Genomic DNA, 12652 nt, shown 5'->3' with positions numbered 1-12652 from the left:
GGCTCCATCCTGACAGAGCAGCACGTGCACAGTTCATGGCCAGCATCTGCTGAGCAATAAATCAGCTCCAAATTCACCTCCAGGGCCCCAAACCAGCCCTGCTGAGCAATAAATCAGCTCCAAATTCACCTCCAGGGCCCCAAACCAGCCCTGCTGAGCAGCTCAGGTGCTGCTTGTACTTCCCAGTGCAGGAGGAAGAAGCCTTGGAGCAGTTTAAAGCTCTGCTTCCTCCTGCCCCTCTCCAAATTAACTGCCTGGACACTAATTGGCATCTCCTCAGTGCCTGGAGCTGCTTCCAAACAAATGAACTCTGAAACAAGGCAGGAGCAGCTCAGGGAGAGCTGGCTGCTGGAGACAGAGCTGGGAAAACTGAGGTGCAAACAGCTCCTAATAGCTCTGAAAGAGAGAACTGAACTGTGGAGAGAGCAGCCCGGCCATATCCTGGTTATTTAAAGAGAGGGAGGTGCAGCTGTTTGGATTTCACAGAGGAAAAGAGTGGGAAAGCCTGGAAGTGGTGTGGGAAGTTTAAAGAAGTTCCAGCCCAAAGCTGAGACAGACCCAGGTGGATCTGTCCCTCCTGGGGCTCACCAGACACAGCAAAACTCATTCCTGCTGTTCCTTCCCCAGCAGGTGATGCCTTGGGAGCTCCTGGAGCAGAGGCTGGACAGAGTCAAAGGAATAAAGCAGGGATTTATTAAAAGGCCTTCACAGGATTCACCTTGGGCAGCACAAGAGCCCAGCCAGGGCTGCACCCAAGCTGGATGAGGATCACAAGTTCTCGCTATAAGTTTTATCAGTTTTGGTCCATTTCCATGTTGGGGTTAACTGTCCAATTCCAGCTCCAGGTGATGCAGTCCCATCCTCCCAGTTTGCTCTCCTCAATTCTCGGTTGTTTGCACTTTCTGGGCCTGAAGCTGCAGAGGTGTCCTTGGTTCTGGGGCTGGAAAAGGATTGTTCTGTGTGCCTGAGGTGTGAGGAGAGCTGCTGACACTTTATACTGAAATAGAGATTTTTGGAGTTCACTTGAGCTAGCAATATGAATTAAGCATTTAAAGTTTAGCCTGTAGAATTATGTGTTGAATTTTAACAACATGAAATTCAGAGTTATACACCAATGGAGGACAGGACCTGGAAAACATGAAAACTAAAACTGAAGGTGTCACAGGGAGCTGGGATTTGGCTGAGCCTGGGCAGAGCTGCTCCCCCGGGCCAAAGGAGATCCCAGGCCGTGCCTCCTGTCCTGCACACCCTGTCACACACGTCCCTTTGTCCCTGTGCTCCCTTCCCCTTGCCCTGGAAGCCATCTCAGCAGCTGCAGCGCTTTCTCCTTCCCCTCCCGGCCCTGCTGCCCGTCTCTGCTCCCTCTAGTGTTCCCAGGCAGCTGCTGCCTCTCCTCATCGCTGCTGAATTTTGCATTTCTCTCCCTGCATTTCACACGAGCTGGGAACACCACCAGCTTTCTGTCCCCCTTGGGAGAGGAACCAGGGCAGGGTCTGCAACCTCCACCTCCCGTCCCTGTGCCAGCACCTGAGCCAGCTCTGAATCCATCTGACTTCCAGTTTTGATGATTTCCAAGTCCTTCACTTATTCTCAGTTCGGTTTGGGGAATTCTTTTCCAGCCACTGAAGTTCCTTTCTAATTCAGGCAGCTGGAGGTTTAATAGGATGTGACACCTGGGATTAGAGCCACCAGATTTTGGTGCCATTCCAACAGCATCCATCACACCTGAACGTCCTGCTTGAGTTCACTTTAGACTCAGTCTAAGTTTAATTAAATCTACAAAAGCTTTTGGAGCTAAGAGATGTTGCCTGGAAATCAGAAAATGCAAAAGGGGGCTGGAGATCCACGTTGGAATCATGGAATTGCTGCTGCAGAGGGAAGGTGGAACGAAAAACACCTCACACAGAGATTGTTTCCAGAGTTCTGACGGAAATGTAACTGTTTAAAGAGCTCTGAGTTGTGTGTTATTTAATATAAATATTCCATTTGCATGAGAATATCTGGAAAAGGGCTTTGGGATCATCAAGTCCAGTGATTCACCAGCACCACCAGCAAGGTGTCTCAGGATGCAAGATGTTATTGGGGTGTGTGTTCTGTCCCCATGTGTCAGAGCTGGGGCAGTTCTCTGCTGTTCTTGGGCAGTTTTTTCTTTATCTCTCCCCCAGCCACTCCTCCCTCCAGGAGATCTCTGCTGTCCATGGCCACTGAGTGTCCCTGCAGGGCTGATCCAATTCCAGCATCCCATGGGGAGATGCTGCGCCCAGGGCAGGAGCCAAGCATTCCTACCTGGATCCAATGTGAGCCTGGCACAGCACAGCAGCCTTTGCCCAGTGCATTGCCAGAGGAGCAGCTTCTGCTGCCCTGCATTGCCAGAGGGAGCCCAGGCCCATCTCCAGCAGCCCTGGAGCTGCAGAGGAAAACTCCCCCCTTGTGCAGGATCCCTGCTCCAGCAGAGCCACAGCTGGCACTGCAGGAGGGCTGAGCCCCCATGGGATGGGGCTGTGCCACCCCCTGACACACAGGGGACAGGGCACGGGCTGACTCTGGCAGGGTTGGTTTGTATCACTGCATTTGTATTTTTAATTTCCCTAATAAAGAACTGTTATTCCTGTTCCCATATCTTTGCCTGAGAGCTCCTTAATTTCAAAATTATAATAATTCAGAGGAGGGGGGTTGCATTTTCCATTTCAAAGGAAGTTCTGCCTTCCTTAGCATCTTTTCAAACCAGGACAATGAACACCACCAACCCCTGTCCTCCAGTGCCACGTCCACGTTTCTGAACCCTCCTGAGGCTCCAGCCCTGCCTGGGGTTGGTCACCCAGGGACAGGATCCCGGTGCTTTTGCAGGAGGAGGGAAGTGGCAGAGCTTCCTCGCCCAGGAATGTGTTCCACAGGCTGGGGAGTGGGTGAGTGACAGCTGAAGGCTGAGCTCTGCCGAGCAGCACAGCTAATTAGCACCTAATCTAATTAGCACCTCCTCAGCTCACCCCTCCACCCAGCCCTTCCTGAACGCTGCCTCTTGGGGTTTTTGGCAACCAGCCTCGTGCTGCAGCACAGCTTTGTCCTCCCCAGGACCCCACAGGATGGAAAAGGAGGATCCTGTGGGATTTGGGTCTCCAGCACATCCCTGCTGCCCTGCCCTGCCCTCACCTGGTGTCCCCAGGCACAGGGAAATGGAGCAGCTCATGGCATCCCCAGCTAATCCTCACGATTTCTCTCCAGGAACGCTGGGATTGCTGCTCCCAGCTCGTTCCTTGGTGGCAGAAACTTCCTCCCACGCAGGGAAAAGGTGGAAACCCAAGGCTTTTCCTAAATCCCAGAACATTCCCCCAGCTGGCAGCCAGGAGCTGAGGACACGGCCCTTCCCCTCCTGCCTGGCTCCGGGGCAGCTCTGAGGTGCAGCTCGGGGATTTTTAGTGCCTGGGGCTCCTGCAGGAACCCAGGAAAGGGTTTGTGCTCTGTTATCCATGCAGGAAAAAGCAGAAATTCCATGAAGCCCTTGGAGACTGCACTGCAGGAGCATCCTGGGGATCCACGGGGGGATTGTTTCCAATTCATTCTGTCAGAAACACTGCGGCCCACCTGCCAGGGACCCACCCAAACCTTCCACAAACAAACCTGGAGACAGCCCAAGGCCTCCCTGTGCCCTGGTGTGTCACTCCCTGCGTGTGCCCCTCTCTGCTTCCCCTCCTGTGGGCCAGAATTGGTTCCAGAATGATGAACCTGCAGGGAAATGCTCCCACCTGGCAAAGTCAGGCTGTTCCCACACCATCCTTTTTATTCCAGGAGGAATCTCAACATTTTGGGTTCTTTCTGCTCCAGTCAGGGCCAGAGGAAAGTTTGGGCAGAAAATAAAAAAATCTGAAGTTGAATCAGATCTTAAGCCTGGATTTAAAACAGATGACATGAAAAGAACCAAAAAAAATCCAGTAAAGAATAAAAAATCCCTAATTCTCTCCCTGATCTCCCTCTGCTGCCTCCTTGTCCTCCCATCCACTCTTCCCATCACCTTCCCTTGCTCTGCTCCAATTATAGACCCCTCCAGGCAGGGACCTGCCAGTGTTTCTGTCAGGGAAGTGCCAAGTCCATCCTCGATGCTTTACAAATAATCACAGGCAACACATTTTTTGTGAAATATTGAAGCTCTTCCTGTTAAAAAAAAATGAAATCTCTCTGCCATATCAGACAGGATGAAATGTCAGTGTGCCATCCTTCCTAAATTAACATCCTTCCCTCTGTCACTCCTGCTGTGGCACATGGGAGCCCAGGATCCATCTCTTCCTTCCCACAGAGAAGAATTTGGTTTTAGCTCTGAGACACAAACTTGTATAAAATGGAATGTCTGAGGTGGGTAAGGAAAATCATCTCAAATCTTCTTTAGCTGCCTTTGTTTGCTGCCCTTTAACCCTTCATTCCCTGAAATCCCTTAAAACACCTGGAGGATGAGGCACCCTGTTAAAGGCTGCAGAATTCTCCCTGCTCTCCCCCACCTTTTCCAGGACCGGAGCATGTCAGGAGCCCTGCAGCCCATTCCAGTGCTTGACAGCCCTTTCCATAAAGGAATTATTCCCAACATCCAGCCTGAGCCTCCCCTGGCACAGCCTGAGGACCAGAGAAATCCACTGATGGGCAGGGTGCCATGGGATTGGGAACTGGGCAAGTTTCAGTGCCCAGGAAGGTTCTGCCCCCTGGGATGGGGTGGGATTGGCAATATCTGGGGGCAGGGATTGGGCAGGGGCTCCTGAGGTGCCCCAGCTTTCAGGTCTCACTCCAAGAACACTCTGAGTTTATTTCCAGGCTGGAAATTGTGCCAGGATTTGCGTGGCCAACGTGGATCTCGAGGATTTGAGGTGACAGCTGGGAAAGAAATCTGCTGCTGAAACTGCACTGGAGCTCTCTCCCTGTCTCTGTCATCTCTCTCAGTTCATTAAGGGCCCAGCCTTCTCCTGGGCTGGAATTGAATGATTTGCTTTCACCTCCAATCTGCCTGAGGTGGAGTGAGCTCCACTGGAGCTGGCAAACACAAACAAATCCCATCTCCACAGGGCTTAAGGGTTAATTGTGTTTCTCTCAACCTCTTCTGAGCAGAAAGCTGGGATTTGCCCCCTCTGCCTGATCCCTCTTGCTCCTTTCTTGAATTGTTTTGGGGAGCAGAAGGTTCAGGGCTGTGCCCCCAAAGCAGCTCAGGCTGTGTGAACACAGCAACTTTCTGCAAGTGAAATCTGCTTCTATTTCTGTGTTTGAAAAGGAGCTGAAATGCCAGTGGTGATGTAATGTTCATTTACATTTAGAGCCTGTTTCTATTTATTTTTGCTCCTATTAACTGCATCTTGATTCCAACAGTTGGGTTTTGGTTTTTTTTAATCCACTGAGGCTCTCTTTGCCATGAACAGCTCATTTTTTACCTAAAGCCTGCCAGGTTTGGTGCCTTATTCAGCCCATAAATGAAGAAGAATGACAGGTAGAAGGGGAAATGGATGTTTCCTCCCCAAGGGAAGGCTCCTAAATTTGATAGGAGCTATCTCTCCAGGAATTGCTGCCTCTGATTGCCACTGGAATGGCTCTGGAAGGAGCTTGGAGGGGATCATTCACCTCAGCTCTGTCCTGGATATGCAGGACTGGGAGATGCTCTGGGGCTGAGAGATTTCCTGTGCCACCTTCCATAAACACAAAGAGATGGATTCAAAATGCTGCAGAGCTCTGATGTGCAGCCTGTGGCTCCAGTCAAGGGGTTCCTCAGCCCCAGAGCAGGAGAAAAAGGCAGAAAATCCTGGAATCACAGGGTTCTTAATGCTGGAAAAGGCCTTTAAGATCATCAGCCACCACCATGGTCACACAGTCCATGTCCTCAGGTGCCATGTGTTCATCCCTTGGACTGAGAGCTGGAATATTGCAGGTTTATTTTCCTCCCTGCTCTCATCTCCTTTAGTTCTTTTTTGGGCTCACTTTTGTTGATTCAACCTTCTGGGGTGCCTTTAATTTCTGTTGTTCAAAGGTTTCAGGGAGCACTGCCTTCCTTAGTGTTTAATTTGTTTTCTAAAGGGATAAATGCTCCAGGGTGGCTTTTTTAGACTGGGCAGAATTGGAGCTGGCGCTGGCAGCAAGAATTAAAGCACAAGAGTTCAGCTCTGCCTTCAGAGTGAGCAGGGACTGAAGGAGATTGAAGGATTTCATTGTTTCTATGGCTATAAAATCCTTGGAAAATATAACCCAGCAGCTCTCTGTGCTCTTGCTCAGCAGAACTCCACAGAAATGCCCACAAACCCTTTATTTACAGGGTTGTTGGACAAGGAGAATGCAAAATTAAAGAGAGGCTCAGGATCCATCCTGGAGCTGCTGTGCCCCCAGAAAATCCTGTATTTCACAGCTCACCAGCCTAAAAATGCCCCAGTAAACCCAGCCAGGGGAGAGCTCTGACTCATTTTCCCCTCAGGTGGAAGTTTGAGGTTGTCCAGGTAAGCCCAGCTCATCTGAAGCTGAGAAAATGTGCAGAGAAACGTCCTGAAATCAGTTCTGTGCTCAAGGCTGGGCCTAACTCTGCTGCCTGGGGTAGCTGGGCTTGGTTTTTCCTGAAGGACAGAGCTCAGGTCCTTGACTGAAGATCAGGAGATAGGCCAGGCTTAAATCTGTGTGGGAAGGCAGAGCTGGAGCTGCCAGGTGCTGCTGGCAGGGCTGTTCAGTTCCAGCTGTACTCAGAGTGAAAAATGAGTGGGAAATGCAGATTAACACAGGCAGGGCTGGGAGGAGAAGCTGATTTATCTCCCCCTGGTTGGGAACTGATTTATTTCTCTCTATTTCAGAACTGATTTATTCCCCCCTGAGGTTTCAGTGGATCAGGTGAGCTTGGAACAAGCTCCAGGTAGCAGAGGGAAGTGAGGGAGCAGGAATGGCCCTGAGCAGGTCCAGCTGTGCTGGGCCAGGTCCTCTGTGGGTCCAGGAACCTCTGGCTCTGTTCCCACAGGGCTGGAGCTCCCTTTTCATCCCACCCTGCACTGGCATTCATTTATTCCCTATTTTATAAATGTAACAATCTCTCTTTATCCCCACAGTGGGAGGGAACAGAAGGAATTCAGTGCTGGAACCATCTCAGAATATCTTTACCACATTCTCCTCTTTTGTCAATCGTTCTTTTTCCCCAGTTTCTCATTTTATAGGTTTGAAACTGAAGCTATTTAGAGCCTCCTTTTCCCTGGTTTCTCTCTAAATATATCTTAGAACTGCCTGAAGGGTTAAGGAGACACACAGACATCCCCTTATGGGGAAAATGGGAAAACACAGCCCAGCCTCCTGCTTTTCTCTCTCCTCACAGCCACAGCCACAGCCACACACATTTGGATTTTGTCGTTATTGTCTGTCATATATTCTGTCATTGTGGGCAAACAGAATGAAAACAGGCAAAAGAGAGCAAATCAGTATGTTCCAAACCCACTTTTTAAAAATTAGGTTACTTAATATGGCCATTGGAGCTGGCAGTTGTAGGAGAGGAAGGTTTTCATATTATAAATGTGTAAAAAACTGGGAATCTGCTTCCCTTCACACTTCCAGCAGTTCCCTTGGACAATGAAACCTGCAGTTGTATTTATTGCATCCCTCATTTCCTCATTTGTGTCTCATCCAGGCATGAATTTCATCAACAATTGGAGGTTTGCTTTCCTGGCCAACACAGCTAGGGGATTGTAAATAACTATAACTATAACTATAACTATAACTATAACTATAACTATAACTATAACTATAACTATAACTATAACTATAACTATAACTATAACTATAACTAACCATGAAATAGAAACAGAAATAATAGAAATAATTGCTCCCAGTCTGTGGGTGTTACACAAGGGACTCTCCACTCTGGGATGCACAAGAACTGCTGGATCTGGGGTTTCTGGGGGGGTTCCAGCAGGGTCATTCTGGTGAGTGAACTCCAGAGCAAAACTGTTCCCACCCCAGTGTTCCCCTCACTCCAGAGCCATGGAAAGGGCAGAACTGAAGGAATCTCTGCTGGATGTTGATTCCCACTGAACCTTCAGAGTTCTCCCCTGTGGGTAAAAAATGACAGAACCATGGAATTCCAGCCTGGGTGGGGTTGGAAGGAGCTTGAAGCTCTCCCTGTCCCCTCCACCAGCATCCCAGGCTGCTCCAAACCCCAGAGTTCCAGGAGAAGGCAGAGGTTTGGTGAATCCATCTGGGAGCAGAGTGAGGGAGCAGATTCAGCTTCCAGAGCCTGAAGGGGCTCCAGGAGAGCTGGAGAGGGGCTGAATGAGGCATTCACATTCTCTGAACTTGATCCCTTTGCCCAGGGAAGCTGAAAAGCAGCGAGAGGCCTCAGAGAAAAAGGAAAACAATTCTTCTCTCATTTGCTTCTCCTGTGTTTTGCTCCTTTGGAATGTGTTTGGAGATTGTTTACCCACAGGGGATTGTTCCATTGGATTCTGCTGTGAGTTGTTTTGACTCTTTGGCCAACCAGGGCCAAGCTGTGTCAGGACCCTGGAAAGAGTCAGGAGTTTTCATTATTATCTTTTTAGCATTGTGTAAGTATCCTTTCTGTATTCTTTAGTATAGTATAGTATTCTTTAATATGATATAGTATAATAAAGTAATAAATTAGCCTTCTGATAAGATGGAGTCAGATGCATCATTCCTGCCTTTGTTGGTGGCCCTGCATTTATTTACAATAGACTGGGGACAAGGATGGAGGGACAGAACCCAGGGAATGGCTCCCACTGCCAGAGGGCAGGGCTGGATGGGATATTGGGAATGAGGAATTGTTCCCTGGCAGGGTGGGGAGGGGCTGGGCTGGAATTCCCAGAGCAGCTGTGGCTGCCCCTGGCAGTGCCCAAGGCCAGGCTGGACAGGGCTTGGAGCAGCCTGGGACAGTGGAAGGTTCTGGAAAGGACACAGGTGGTTTCTCTTGTTCTGGACTTGAGGTGTTTTGTGAACCAGCAAGGAAGTGTTAGACACATCCCATGGAGCTCAGAATTAACAATAAGAGAATTCTGTAAATGGGAATTCTCTGTCCTGTAAAACACAGCGATTTCAGGGCAGTCACTCCTGCTCAGGAGCCAGAACTGGGCCCAAAGAGCCTGGCAGGAGCTGCTGGAGCCCTTCCCTGAGCGGGGTGGAGCTGTCAGGCTCTGCTCAGGGGGGCTGCACTGAGCCCCACAGAACATTCCCTGCACTCTGTGATTCATTCCTCCAGCAAGACCCACTGAATTCCAGAGCAATTCACTAAGAAGGAGCTAAATTGCTTGGCAGGATAATGGGGGCAAGAGAGAACCTGGCAGGAGGGTGAACCTGGCAGGTTTCTTTGACCAGAAGAGCCCCAAATATAACAAGAGCCCCAAATATAACAAGTGAACCAAAATTCCCTCAAGAACTATGAATAATGAACTGAATCCCTCACTCCAGGCTCATCTGCTCAAGACCTGCTGCTGGTGTGTGTTTGAAAGCCCAGCTCCATCCTCCCAACACCAGAATGGTTTTAGAGCCCCGAGCCACGAGCTGCTGAAGAACCCAGAAATAATGTTGTTATTGGAGTAGTGCTAATTCCATCCCTGCTAAATCTGGGGGAAAAAAAGGATTGTTAAAGGATGGGGTTGTTCCTTAGGGGGAGAGTGTTTGTGTGGGTTTATTGCTGCTGGGTTTTAAATGTTACAGATGATGTTGGTAAACTCATAATAAGTGGAAAGTGGTTTTACTTCTGGTTTTACTTCTTCCCCTGCAGCTTTTGCAATTATTAAAATCCAGAGGTTACGATGGAATTTGTTAAAATCTCTTCTGAGGGATGCAGAAGGAATTATTCCAAGTGACTCAGACCTGCTGAGACTGGAGGAGCTTTTCAGAAAGGTTTGGGAGTGTCTGAGCAAATCCAGGAAGGCCCTGCTTAAATAATGAGCTGCTAATTGCAAATTTAGGCATCAGGACCAGGAGTTTTGGCCATTTTCTGCAAACTGCCTCCCCTCATTCATTCCTGTCTCCCATGGGAGGTGGTTTATCCAGAGGATGGATCAACAAACCCTTGGCTGTTGGGAAGCTGAAATCAGAGTAACCAATTTGCCAAGCCAAAAGGTGGTGCTGGGCTGAGGAGGTGAAAATCCATGGGTGTGGAAAGGTTGAAGATCAGTGGGAAGGAGCTCTGGAATTTGGGAATTACAGGAGTCCTTTAGCATCATCACACATTTCTGAGAAACCCAGCCCTCCCTGTCCACCCCTAAAAACAAACCAGTGCCTTCCAAACAAATGTTCCTTCAGCTGGTTTGGGAGAGGGTTTCAGGATGGTGAGGAAACGTTATGGGATGTTATAGTGAAAGCAGGGCAACGGCCACAAAGGCAGGAAATGTCAGGGAGAACTCCATAATATCAGCAGGCTAATTAATTACTTTATTATACTCTATTACTCTATATTATATCACACTATGTTACATTACATCTAATCTGAATCTGCACAAGCACCCAACTCAACTCAGCTGCCCAGATTCTCCTGACTGTCTGCTGACCCACACTCTGCACACGCTTGGCCCTGACAGGCCAAGGAAACAAAACCCCTCACTGTGGGTAAACAATCTCCATATTGCATTCTGCTTTGGTACAACACAGGAGCAGCCAATGAGATAGGAATTGCTTTGATCATTCTTTTCTCTGCTTCTCTCAGGTTCAGGGAATGTGAATGCCACAGAGAGGGGCTTTGGCAGGGGCCTGGTGTGACAGGCCAGCTGTGGATGTGGGCTCTAAGGAAACAGCCACATTCTTGTCCTACATTATACTGTATTATTCTCTACATTTTACACTATATTACACTACATCTTGACTGAATCTGCACAAGCACCCAACTCAACTCAACTCAACTCAACTCAACTCAACTCACCTCAACTCAACTGCCCAGATTCTCCTGACTGTCTGCTGACCCACAGTCTGCACACGCTTGGCCCTGACAGGCCAAGGAAACAAAACCCCATCACTGTGGGTAAACAATCTCCATATTTCATTCTACTTTAGCACAACACAGGAGCAGCCAATGAGATAGGAATTGCTTTGATCATTCTTTTCTCTGCTTCTCTCACTGCTTCTCTCAGTTCAGGGAATGTGATTCCCACAGAGAGGGACTTTGGCAGGGGGCCTGGTGTGACAGGCCAGCTGTCGATGTGGCTCTAAGGGAAACAGCCACATTCTTGTCCTACATTATACTGTATTATTCTATACTATTACCCTACATCTCAACTGAAACTGCACAAGCACTCAACTGCCCAGAATCTCCTGACTGTCTGCTGACCCACAGTCTGCACACATGCTTGGCCCTGACAGGCCCTGACAGGCCAAGGAAACAAAACCCCATCACTGTGGGTAAACAATCTCCATATTGCATTCTGCTTTGGCACAACACACAAGCAGCCAATGAGATAGGAATTGTTCTAATCATTCTTTTCCCTGCTTCCCTCAGGTTCAGAGAATGAATCCCACAGGATGTCTCTCTCTAATTCCTGCTCCCTGCAGGCTCTGGACACGTGTGAGCACAAGGACTCCAAAATCCACAGGAGCTTCTCTTTGGGCAGCTCCCACAGCCCCTTGGGCCTGGACTGACGTGCAGAGATCAGGGGGAGCACTGGGCCCTCCCCACACCCCCTGTCCCAGCAGGAGCCAGCTCCTGGCCAACCCTTCACCTCCAGGGAATTTGGGGTTTGTAGTGAACCCCCAATTCATGATTCCATCTCACCCAGGCTGGTTAAGGCACAAATGCCCTAAGTGTGATTTTAATCCTGATTTATGCAACTCATCCCATTCAGATTTGGGGGTTTGGGTGGTTTTGAGGGAGGGGAAGCACCAGAGGGGGTTTTGCCTTGGCCAGAGCTGTTCTCACACCCTGGGAAGGCAATCTGGACATTCCCAGGGCACAGCTGCTGACCTAACTCAGGGTCAGGGGGTATTTTACAGGATATTTTACAGGAGATTTTACTCCCTGTTCCTGGCAGATTTTCCCATGGGACAGCTCCAGAACATGGATGAGTGAGAAGCTGCATTTTCCAGTAAAATTTTAGGGATTGGTCTGAGAGTTTTGCTCCTCAGCAAAGAGGGTGGAATTTGAACCCTGGATAATCAATCTGTGGTTTTTAGAGATAAATGCGAATCAAATGAAGAGATTTGACCTAAAGGGTGTTGGGGAACTCCCTATCCAATAATCCCTATCCAATATCCCTATCCAATAATCAAAGCTTAAATGTGGAATTTACTGCTTAAAAAAATTTTGAGTTGTGCATTAAACAGCAAGTGGTGTGCTAAAATATTTTCTTAAGGAAAAATAAAAAGAAAAAGGAAAAAGAGACGGGAGAAAGGGAAAGAAAATGGAAAAGAGAAAGGGAAAGAGTTGGAAAAGAGAAAGGGAAAGAGATGGGAAAGAGAAAGGGAAAGAGATGGGAAAGAGAAAGGGAAAGGAAATGGAAAAGAGAAAGGGAAAGAGATGGCAAAGAGAAAGGGAAAGAAAGTGGAAAGAGAAAGGGAAAGAGTGGGAAAGAGAAAGGGAAAGAAAGTGGAAAAGAGAAAGGGAAAGAGATGGAAAGAGAAAGGGAAAGCAGATGGAAAGAGAAAGGGAAAGAAAGTGGAAAAGAGAAAGGGAAAGAGATGGGAAAGAGAAAGGGAAAGAGATGGGAAAGAGAAAGGG

This window comes from Molothrus ater, chromosome 14, assembly GCF_012460135.2.
Source record: "Molothrus ater isolate BHLD 08-10-18 breed brown headed cowbird chromosome 14, BPBGC_Mater_1.1, whole genome shotgun sequence".
In the NCBI taxonomy this organism is placed as follows: domain Eukaryota; kingdom Metazoa; phylum Chordata; class Aves; order Passeriformes; family Icteridae; genus Molothrus; species Molothrus ater.
This window is presented reverse-complemented; position numbering follows the sequence as displayed.